The sequence below is a fragment of the Silene latifolia genome, chromosome 11, assembly GCF_048544455.1.
Source record: "Silene latifolia isolate original U9 population chromosome 11, ASM4854445v1, whole genome shotgun sequence".
In the NCBI taxonomy this organism is placed as follows: domain Eukaryota; kingdom Viridiplantae; phylum Streptophyta; class Magnoliopsida; order Caryophyllales; family Caryophyllaceae; genus Silene; species Silene latifolia.
The window spans coordinates 182,108,420-182,120,324 of record NC_133536.1 but is presented as its reverse complement, the minus strand read 5'-3'; the positions used below and the strand labels follow the sequence as shown (position 1 = coordinate 182,120,324).

General features: G+C 38.4%; 1 non-coding gene across 1 annotated transcript; it reads right to left on the bottom strand.

The window, feature by feature from the left end:
- Positions 1-8,566: 8,566 nt before the first annotated feature.
- LOC141615918 (small nucleolar RNA R71) lies at positions 8,567-8,673 on the bottom strand. The gene has a single exon (XR_012530303.1). It is a non-coding gene; the product is annotated as a small nucleolar RNA R71 (small nucleolar RNA).
- Between the last annotated feature and the right edge of the window lie 3,232 nt (positions 8,674-11,905).

Here is an 11,905-nt window from a genome sequence, read left to right as displayed (position 1 = left end):
AGATGACGAAGGAACATCTTCTTCCGTCTCTACCTCGGTTTGTGGCTTTTGAACTTCATCAAGTTCAAAATTTCTCCCACTCTGTCTCTTAGAAATAAATTCTCTTTCTAAGAAGACAGCCTCGCAAGACACAAACACTTTGTTTTCTTGAGGCTTGTAGAAGTAATAACCACGAGAGGTCACGGGGTAACCTATAAAGATGCATTTTTCGGATCTTGGGGCAAGCTTGTTGTCGGCCTTTGCCTTGACGTAAGCATTACATCCCAAAATCTTCATGTAGGATAGATTAGGAACTCTTTCTTTCCATATCTCAAATGGAGTCTTTTCGGTTGTCTTTGTGGGACTATTATTCAAAGATATAATTGCAGTTTGGATTACAAATCCCCAAAATGAGTTCGGTAACTCGGTTTGACTCATCATGGATCGAACCATATCAAGTAGGGTTCGATTTCTCCTTTCGGCAACACCGTTGAGTTATAGTGTTCCGGGTGGAGAAAGTTGTGATATAATACCACAACCTTTCAAGTGTGAATCGAATTCAAGGCTAAGATATTTTCCACCACGATCGGATCGTAGTGCCTTTATCCTTTTGTTCAATTGGTTCTCTACTTCGTTTTAAAATTCCTTGAACTTCTCAAAAGCTTCACTTTTATGCTTCATTAGATAGATATACCCATATCTACTCAAGTCATTGGTGAAGGTTATGAAGTAGTCATAATGTCCTCGAGCGGTGATACTCATTGGTCCACATACATCGCTATGTATGAGTCCCAATAGTTCACTTGCTCGAGTTCCTTTACCGCTAAAAGGATTACGAGTCATTTTTCCAAGAAGGCAATATTCGCATGTTCCATATGATTGATAATCAAATGGTGTAATAACATTAGTCGAAATTAATCTTTTGATGCGATTCTCGTTTATGTGACCTAATCGACAATGCCAAATGAACGATTCATCTGGATCACTTGATTTGAGTTTCTTTGATTGAATGTTGTAGATGTCATTAGTCGGATTCGAGGTTTCTAAAATGTAAATGCCATAATGGAAGGAGCTTGGCCTATAACCAAGTCGTTCCTTGAAATAGTATAACGATTGTTCTTAATGACAAAACAAAAACCGTCCATGTCTAACATAGCAATAGAAATAATGTTTTTAGAAAGTGTAGGCACATAAAAACAATTATGTAAATACAACTCAAATCCATTAGGCAAAGCTAATACATAAGTTCCCTTGGATTCGGCCGCTACTCGAGCTCCATTTCCAAGGCGTAGATCCACATCTCCTTTGCTAAGCCTCTTCACGTCTCTTAACCCCTGTAAATGATTACAAAGGTGAGAACCACAACCGGTATCCAGTACCCATGTCGTAGTGGAAGTATAATTTACATCAATAACATAAATTTCCTTAGGAATTTTACCTTTTGGAACGATGACTCCTTCCCTTATATTTCGCAAATATACGGGACAATTCCTAAGCCAATGTCCCATGCCATAGCAATAATGGCACTCATCTTCAACTTGCTTGAAGTTTTTCCCTTTCTTTCCCTTCTTCTTAAACTTTTTGCCCTTGGAAGCAAGAACTTGATTGCTTGAGCTCCCACTAGTTTTGGCATCTTTCTCTTCCAAAGACAAAGATCCTATAGATTTTATGAGGCGGTCTTCCTGAGACCGGCTCACAAGAGATCTTGTAGTAGTAGGAGGTTTAGAAGAAGTGATGAAGTTTATGTTTCCATCCGAACCTATCCCAAAATGAAGTTCTCTAGTAGTGTTGAAATCATTGTTGAAGCAAACGTCGTCAATAACATTGTGGCAAGACTCAATGGTAATCGGTGTAGTAGCGTTTGATGGATTCATTGTAATGAACTACAAGTATGGAGGAAAAGAAAATATTAACATTTGTGTTTTTAAATCATACTTGTAAATATTTCAACAAGATATGAGCATTTATATAGCGACCTCTACCCAACTATTATAAATGATTCCGAGATCCAAATTCATATTAACTTGGGCACGGGGTAGCCGATTCATCCCTCATCAATATAACTCGGTGGATTAAATCTTTAATCGATTATACTTTTAGAACTCTCGGTCGATAAAATTACTCTAATATTTATCTATAGCCCGGAACACATGCGACTACGGTCACGAATACTTCCGTTGAGCTCAATCCAAATTTCAAATAAATGTGTCCATGATCCAAATTCATATTAACTTGGGCACGGGGTAGCCGATTCATCCCTCATCAACATGAATTCGGTGGATAGACATTTATCACCCACTTCCCCTACGTAACAAGTTTTGTACCCCGGGGTGGCCGAGTGCACTCCCTCGCGAAATAGGTTTTCATGGTTTCTACTTTTTGGTAAGGCTAAGTCTCAATTGTTTATTTTAGCGAGAGGTCATGCCAATTTATTATCTATCACGTTTTAAGTGAACTAAAGCGGTGAACTACGATAATTGTGATTGACACGGTCGATAAACTCGATAAAATGCATGTTTAGTTATGGCGATTTAGCGATAAATAAAATGCAAAGCATAAATAAAATCCTAGTATGGCCTTCCTCGAATAGTAAATCTAATAAAATATTACAAATTCGAAAACCAACTCCTTTGGTCCCTTGAACTTCGGTCTTGATACGCATTTCGAGGCAACACTTTCTTTAATGGATCGCCTTCTCGAGTGGCACCGTCTTCAAGGAACTCCGGAATAAATAAATTACATAATAAATTACATAATTTCCTATTATACATTTGTAATTAAAAATAAATCAATTAAATTACAAAACGGTGATACGAGATCACAATAAATTACAACCGAATCGATATTCCCATACATTTCGGGTAATATCAATTAAAACTAAGGCCATACTAAGTAAAATTACATAATTCCAAAAATTACATAAAATTAAAAAGAGACAATCATAAATAAAATGCAGCATTATAATATGTATGAACATGCCCAATTTTATGCTAAATCGCCTTTAAGGAGCCAATATCGTATATTAATCGGTTTTTACGGATTTGCGTGATTTAACCTTTTAAAATCACAATAATTACATAAATTTATATTTATGTACAAGTTAATTACCCTAACCAACGTAGGACTCAAAATTAGTCTCTACTAACATATTGACAATAATTAACTTATATTTCTTAATATTGTTCATAAATGGACTCAAAATACAAAATTTTGCCATAAACTTCAAATTAAATCATAAAAAGTTCAAATAATTTCAAAATTTGAAATTTAAACTCATGAACATTCTGGAAAAAAAATACCATGACCCTCATAATGCTTAAAAACATAGGTTAAAAATTTCGAAAATTTATCGAGAAAAACAATGTTGCGGTTTATCGGATTTATCAATTATAACCATAAAAATATGAGAAAAATTATTTTTATTAAATTTTCACTTTTAGATCTGAAATATATGATAAAATGCAACATGTGACGTTTTTCCTTAGTCATGAAGTATGTTTTAGCAACTTTTACTAATTAAAGTCACTATTTATGTGATGTTTCATCAAAAATTCATAAATCATGCATAAAGACTTCATTATAGCCAAATATTTTACACACATCTTGTAAAATTGCATTTGACAATATACTAAATTTCCATGACCAGATTCGAAATATAACTCATATTAACCTATTTTCCATTTAAATATGATTTTAACTTGAAAAATCCATATTTCGAGCATAACAACTCATTTTATTATGAAACTTTACAGGCCATCAGTAGATAATATATGTGAAAACATATCCAAAAACCACTGAAAAAATCAAAGTTTAGCTATTTTTAGTCCAAAAATGACATTTTTATCATAAAAATCACATTTTAATGTCATTATTATATAAAAAAGAACAATAAAATCCATAAATAAACCAAAATACCCTAAAAACATTTTAGGACCAGAAACTTTAATATGCATAATAAATTTCATGATATTTCATAATAAACACAAATTTATAAGTTTTGTTTGTTAATCGTATAACTCGGAAAAACAATAACCGATTTGCATGCAAACAACCTAAGGCTCAAGATACCGCTTGTTTGATTATTAATCTCATTATTTAACATACTCATATATGTGACATATTAATTTAGTCATAAAATTAAAACTAGATCTTATGCATGCAAACTTGAATTAAAAAGAGAAGAAATCATCAATCCTTACTATGATAATTTCGGATTTTTGGGCACAAGTAAGATCTCCTTCTTACTTGTTCTTGAGCTTCCCAATATTGGATGAACAAGGATTCAAGCTTAGAATCCCTCCCAAAGACTTATACCCAAGATGACCTCTTAATAGATTAATATTATTTGTACTAGAACAATATTAATCTAGCTAAAATTGACCCAAAATATTTGTTTGTACTCTTGTTTATTCGGCCAAGAGTAAGGGAAGATTTTTGGAGATTTCTCTCTTATCTTTCTATAAGTTTTTATGAGATGTTAGAATGAATGTTACACAAGCCAATATGGTAGTGTAAGTGTAAAAATTAAGCAAAAACATTTGCTCTTTTCTTATGGGAAAACCGGAAATGGGGAGGGGGAAAAGCCCAATGCATGCTCTCCTTTTCTTCCCAAGATCAAGCTATGCATGCAAGGTTAGGTCTAGGTTTTATTATTATGTTTTCCACTTATTATACAGCACAATAAAAACACTAAAAGACCCCTCCATTTCGGTACACGCACATAAAATGGATGAGTCCATTTTATTTGTGATTTTGTCAATATGTCACATGTGACACATTACATGACATCTTATATATAAAATGTATTTTTAACAATTAAAAATCAACATATTAATAAAATATGTCACTTGTAAAAATTAACATAGTAATTCATAATTACTTGTACCAAAAGTGTTTCCGAATTATAAACTACAACATTCTGTATTTATAATAATTTATTCATTCCGTTTCAATTGTTTCCGTAAACAATAATTTCATCTAAGTAATAAAACAATTCGATTACTTAGACTGTATCTTATTATAATCAAATTACAATAAGACACGTAAATATTACTTCTAAAATCATCCGTCAATTTTAAGCAATTTAGTTAACTCGTATCGACATACGATCAATTAAATAAACAATTAAGAGTGTCACCCTTTAGATATGACCTAAGGGGATCAACTGGTCACCACCGTCGCACGACAGTAATGTCAAACTCTAGTCAGCCAATCATTACCGATATGTGTGGACCAGTTGACAGTAAAATATTACTTCCCACATGTATTCTTAAAATGAGATTTTAAACATGTGATCATCATGATCGACAGTTGTGATCGCATTATTGTCGGAGGACACATATTCCAATAGGCTTTGGCCATTTCAAGAAGGATTGTCCTTCTAACAGGGCTCTCACAGCTATGGAAATTGAAGAGTGGGAAAGGGAAGATCTATTTGAGTATGAGTAAGATGAGACATTGGTCCTAGAAGAAGTGGAAACTGAGGGGGAACTGATCAAGGACAAGTTGTAGCCCACCCTAACACAGGGCATAGTTTGATCCTATGGAGGGTTATGCACACTCAACCAGCTCCTCTAGAAGCTGACCAAAGATCCATGATATTCAGAAGCAGATGCACTATCCAAGGGAGGGTGTGTAATCTGATCATTGATGGATTTAGCTGTTCTAATGTAGCTTCCACCATTATGGTCAGTAAGCTGAGTTTGCCCACCCAGGAGCACCCCAGTCCATACAAGTTAAGGTGGTTAAACAAAGGTTCTGAAGTTAGAATAGACAAGCAGTGCATTTTTCCTTTTTTAATTGGGAAGGTGTACAAGGATGAAGTGTTATGTGATATGGTCCTTATGGATGCCTTCCACCTACTGTTAGGGAGGCCATGAGGGTTTGACAGGAACACCCTTTACCAAGGAAAAGAAAATGTCTATAGTTTCCGGCACAATGGCAAGAAAGTCACCCTAACTCCCTTGCCACTAAAGCAAAGAGGCTATGGAAGTCCTAATATGCCTGAGGAAGTCAATGAAGTGTTGTTCCTATCTGAGCAGCCATGATCAAAGAGCTAAAGCAAGAGCAACCACTGTTGTTTCTACTGCCAAGAGAAGTCACCACCAAAGAGGAGAGCACTGGTGTGTCTGCAGAGGTTGAACCTGTGATTCAGAAGTACGAGGAAGTTTTTCCAGCTGAGTTGCCTAGTGGATTGCCACTCCTGAGAGGAATTGAGCAACACATAGAACTTGTACCTGGTTCTGTACTTCCTTACAAGCCAGCTTACAGATATGATCCCACAGCAACCAAGGAACTGCAGCACCATATTAAGGAGTTGATGACAAAGGGCTTTGTAAGGGAGTCACTGAGCCCATTGATGCGTGTCATTTATATGATGTTTTATACCTCATTTTACACGCATTTCAGAGCTCATTTGTGTAGTTTAAGCTACCATTTCCCCTATTTCCGTCTACTTTCGTGTTTTTGTACATTATTGCAGAAATGTGAAGAATTCAGCGGAAATTAAGCTAAATCCGTCCCCGAGTATCCTGCATTGCATTTGACGTGAAGTATTCACTTAAGGAACGAGCTTGGTGCGCATTTCAAAGCCCAAAAGACAAATCCACGAGAAGTTAGAAGTCAAGTGTCAGCTACTTCAGTCGAACGACCACTGCCTTCAGTCGATCGACCAACCTACGACATCCAGAGACTACTGTTCAGCACGTGCTAGTCGATCGACCGGTCATCATGGTCGATCGACCACACCGCTAATCAGACGTAAATAAGAAGACCGAGGAAAAGCAAGCCCATTGTGTTTAGGTTTTGATAATAAGTGTTACGTATACTTTCTATATAATGTAACCTAGTTCAGAGATACATTTATTGAGAAAATTATCAAGTTTTTACTAAGTTCTTTAGTCAGTTTTCAATATTCAATAATTAGGGTTCTTGTTATTATTTCGTACTAATACTTTTGCATTCGGTTTTTGGATCTCTCTCTGTAATTCAATCGGTATTCTTCTGCTAATAATTCAGTTTGCTTTATTATCGTTTTGTAGGATAGAATTGCTAGTTAGTTTCCTAAAGCCGATTTCCGTTTATGTTAATTGTTTGTTCTATTATTTCAAGCATGAATTCTTCTGTTTATTGCATTAATTTTATTGTTGTTACCATTCCCAGTATGAGTAGCTAAATTGCTTGTGCTAGGATGTAGGGGAACTGTAGGATTAGCCGGCGTAGATTTGTAGACTAAAATCGCGTGTCAGTCGATCGACTGCCATACCTGGTCGATCAACTGACCACGTGAGGTGTTATCTTCGTTTTAATTGTTTTAATTCTTTATTCGACGAATCGAGTGCACACGACTAGTTGAATGTCTAGGATATGACTGACCCATTAGATCGAGAGATAGGGACAGTTGTTAGATCACCAATTAAAATGACTAAACTATGCTGAGATCGAAATATAGGTAAAGTTTAGATTATCAGTCACTTTTCAGGACGAGAGTCAGTATTAGTGATATTAGGGACTTATAGCGAGATCGAAAGATGCTATCTGTTAAGAGTGGACCGAGAGGACCTCTTGTTTTCCCGCCTCATGTGTTTGATTTAGATCTACTTAGTATACTACCGCCGAAACTATAGTGAACCGATCATCCTAGTACCTTTCTTTTATCTGTTTTATCCGTTTATTTAGTTTATTGTCTTTTATTGCATTTAGCTATAGATCAAATCAATTCAACCCCCACATTCGTTACCTTGGACTAAATTAGACAATTATTAATTACATTCGCCTTCCTGTGGTTCGACCCTGTTACCACTAGCTTCTGTTAGTTTTAATAGGTTTTATAAATTTATTTTGGTACTCACAACGACGGGTATCAAATTTTGGCGCCGTTTCCGGGGAGGCAATTGTTCTAATTTTTAGTTGTTTTTATTTAGTCTTTCGTAGTTTAAGGGACATCCGTTCCTTAAACTTTTCTTATATTCTTTTTGTAGTTTCTTCTTATGCGCAGGTCACAGGGTGGTGAACTAGTACCGTTCAATCCTGAGATTGAGAAATCCTTGCGTGAGTTGAGACGATCATCAAGGGTATTACCGACAGAGGAAGAGCTGAGTACTCTGTCAAGTTACTACGAGAACGCTCTATTTGAGGAAAATCCACCTACATCTCCTGCTTCTACTTCTTCAGCTGAGACAGTCACATCTCCGGAAATTCCAGTCATGGCTGAAGAAGCAACCATAGTAAGTCACTCTGAGCCGACAGCTGCAAATCTTTACAAGGGGTTCGAATTACCTGGAGCTGATAGGAAATTCGAACCGAAGCCTTCCTATATCAACTTGGTTGAGAGAAACCGATTCGGGGTGTCTTTGCAAATGAAGATGCAGCCAAGCATATGGAGATATTTATTGATTATTGCTGCTCTATACCCCCGCCGACCGGTGTGACCCAGGACCAGATAAAGGAGACTATGTTTATATTCTCACTCCGCGATGTTGCAAGGGAGTGGTACAGAGATCTGGATCGAGCCGCTCATGGGATCACCGACTGGAATTTTTTGGCCCTGGCATTCTACAAGAAATACTTCTCTGCCTCGAAGACAAATGCCATTAGAGCTCAGATCACGAGCTTTAAACAGGGACCTGATGAGAACTTTCATGAAGCATGGGTCCGTTTCAAGAAGCTGGTGCAAACCATTCCGCACCATGGGTTCGAAAAATGGAGTCTTTGCAATCGTTCTATAACGGGTCGTATGACGATCGAGGGCTATTTTGGATGTCGACCAATGGCCGATTTGCTAAGAATATGGGAGAGACTAAGGGGTGGAATATCATTGATGACTTAGCCACCCATAAAGCTGAATATGGGAATTCGAGAGGAAATCAGAGGAGGAGTGCTGAATCCCCTTCTGTAGCTGCATTAGAGGCTCTCACGGCGAGGTTTGACAAATACGAGTTGGGAGGAGCTTCAAAAGGAGGGATGTATCATGTGAATCTTTGTTTCAGACGGTCCTTTCGTCTGTAGAAGATGTGGAGCTGAGGGACATGTTTCAGAAAATTGTCCTAGTCCCTTCGCGTCTTGTGCTGCCTTTCAACATTACAGGCAGACAAACACGTACTATGAGCCGAATGTCCATCCCAACTTGAGGTGGAGTAGCCAGAATGTCCTGAATCCAACTCAACCTCCACAGCAGCAGCAGCAGCAGACTTATGTGCCTCCTCATAAGCAACAACAGTACCAAAAACATCCCTATGTTCCGCACCAGCAACAAAACCAAAATTCCGAGTTTGCTGAATTGAAGAATATGTTGCAAAAGGAGTCCCAAGCTAGAGAGGCCGGGATGAAACTACTAGAGAGCCAAATTGCTCAATTGGCTAGCAAGAATACCACTCGAGCTCCGGGGCACTTACCGACTCAAACCGACCAAAAGGAGACCCTTAATGCCATCACTTTGAGGAGTGGGTCTACCCTTGAGGAGCCCGTCATGGTCGAGGATGATGCTGCGAAAGATGAGGCGGGACCGAGTCAAAAGGAAGCTGGAACGAAAAGTGGAAAGAAAAAGACGATCAGCAGGTATGTCAGTCGATCGACTGACATACCCGGTCGATCGACTGAAGTGCGACAAACAGTAGCTTCTGGTCCTGTTCAAGTCAGTCGATCGACTGACCACACTGGTCGATCGACTGAGATCGCTGCTGATAGTGAACCTTTTCGTCCTCCAATGCCTAATAATTTGAGGGATCACTTGTTTCGGGTTACGACAGTCCCGAAATTATTGGGGCAAGACCCGAGTGCTGATGGGTCAGTCCCGGTTCCGAAGTTCGACCCAATGTCGGTTAATGGCTCACATTTGAGACGGTCTGAAGAAGGGTCAAGCTTCAACAAGGAGAAAGTTGTGGACTTTCAGCCTAAGTCCAGGGATGCCGGCATGAGAGATTTAGAGGAGAGGGCTAAGCTACTTCTTACAGCCCCATATCCAGAGAGATTAGTGCCGACAAAGGAACAGGTATCTTTTAATAAATTTGAAAAAGTTATTCGTAGCTTGAATGTACAAGTTCCTTTTCTCGAGTTAGTAAATCAAGTGCCCGCTTATACTAAATTCATGAAACAACTTTTATCTAAAAAGCGGTCACTTGAAACTGTGCATACTGTCGCACTCACTAAAGAGTCATGTTCTTATCTGACCCACACTGCACCCCATAAACTAGAAGACCCAGGTAGCTTCTCCGTTCCTTGTAGCATTGGTACCTTTTCTATTGAGAAGGCATTATGTGACTTAGGAGCCAGTATAAGTGTAATGCCCTTGAGTCTTGCTAGAAAGCTAAAATTGACTAGGTTTGCAGTGACCGACATGACAGTACAGATGGCTGACCGATCTGTGGTCCAGCCTATAGGAGTCTTAGAAGACATTCCCGTGCAAATAGGAAAGTTCTTCTTCCCTGTAGACTTCGTTGTACTTGATATGCCTGAGGATGCCCATATTCCTATCATATTGGGTAGACCATTTCTGCACACTGTTGGTGCAGTCATAGATGTAGGCTCGGGAACCTTAACCTTCAAAGTAGGGAAGCATTCCATTATTTTTGCCCAACCTGCTAAGAAGAAAGACCCCATGTGGCCTGTGACTTGTAATACGGTTTCTGAAAAGAAATCTTATTTTATGCTTCCTGATATGCCTGTCTCTATTCCTATTACTGTCATAACCCCTCCGCCCCAGATTGGGAGCAAATTGGAGGAAGATTTGTCTATTTCTGACATTGCAGGAGCTGGTTTGGGGAAGGAAGAGCCGCAAGTTGCTCCAGCTGTGAAGGAGCCAATCATTTCACGAGGCGGTCTTGGTTGCCTTAGCTATGGCACTGATGAGGAAGTTGATGACGAGCCGGTCAAAGCAACGGAGTCTGATCTGGATTCTGACGAGTCCGAAGAGATCATTGACTGGGGAGATATAGAAACTGTTGACCCGTTGAGTTCGGCGGATGTTGAAGCTAAGAAGAGTGCAGCTGAGAAGATAAGCACCGTTGAGGCTACCTCTTATAGCCAGAAGCCGACCAAGTGGGCCATACCGTGGCCATTCTTGATCAACTATTAGTTGATCAAATGCTTTATCAAAAAAAAACTTTCTTTTATTTGCTTTTGTTAGACTCTCTTTTTATTGCTTTTGTATGCGCGAGACTTCACATTTAATTATTTTGTTTAGGAGGTTTTGAGCGCTTTAGACTTTAGTTTGGGTTTTGTGAAATTTTGGGCGCGTATTATTGTGCATTTTCAGGTTTTTAGACCTCAGGAGATCAAGTTATTGAGAAAATACGAAGAAATCGGTTACAACAAGTATTTCGGTCGATCGGTAGTGCATAGTCGATCGATCGGTCTGCGCAGTTTCGGGAGCTACTGTTCCTTTCGCCTTGGTCGATCGACTGAGTGATGTGGTCGATCGACCGCCCTGCACTGCTGTACCTGTTCTCGACCTCTCCCCTGCTGTGTTTGGTCGATTTGCGGAATTGAGGGAGTTTTCTACTCCACCATTATCTTCCGTCATTATTTATTTCTTCTATTTTTCTCAATTATGCACAAAATATCGCTTCAAAATTGCTTTCTCGATTTTATGCGTGGTACTTTGTTTATTTTTTCAGGTACTTATTAGTAGCACTGCTGGCTACTGAAACCTCCTAGCTCACGCTGGTTTGGGGAGATTTCCCTTTTGATGCGCTTAAAGTCTTGTGAGTTCCCGATTTTCCACTTCTTGTCATATGTATTTATTTATTTTCTCGCAAATTCCCGTTTCTCTTTTATTTCATTACATGATTTTGCACAATGGGGACATTGTGTGATTTGGTTTGGGGAAGGGTTTTGCGTCGCATATCATTTGCTTGCATTCACGTTTACATTTTTGTTCTGCATCGTTTATTTCATCTTTTATACAAAATCCAAAAAAAAAATTGAAAAA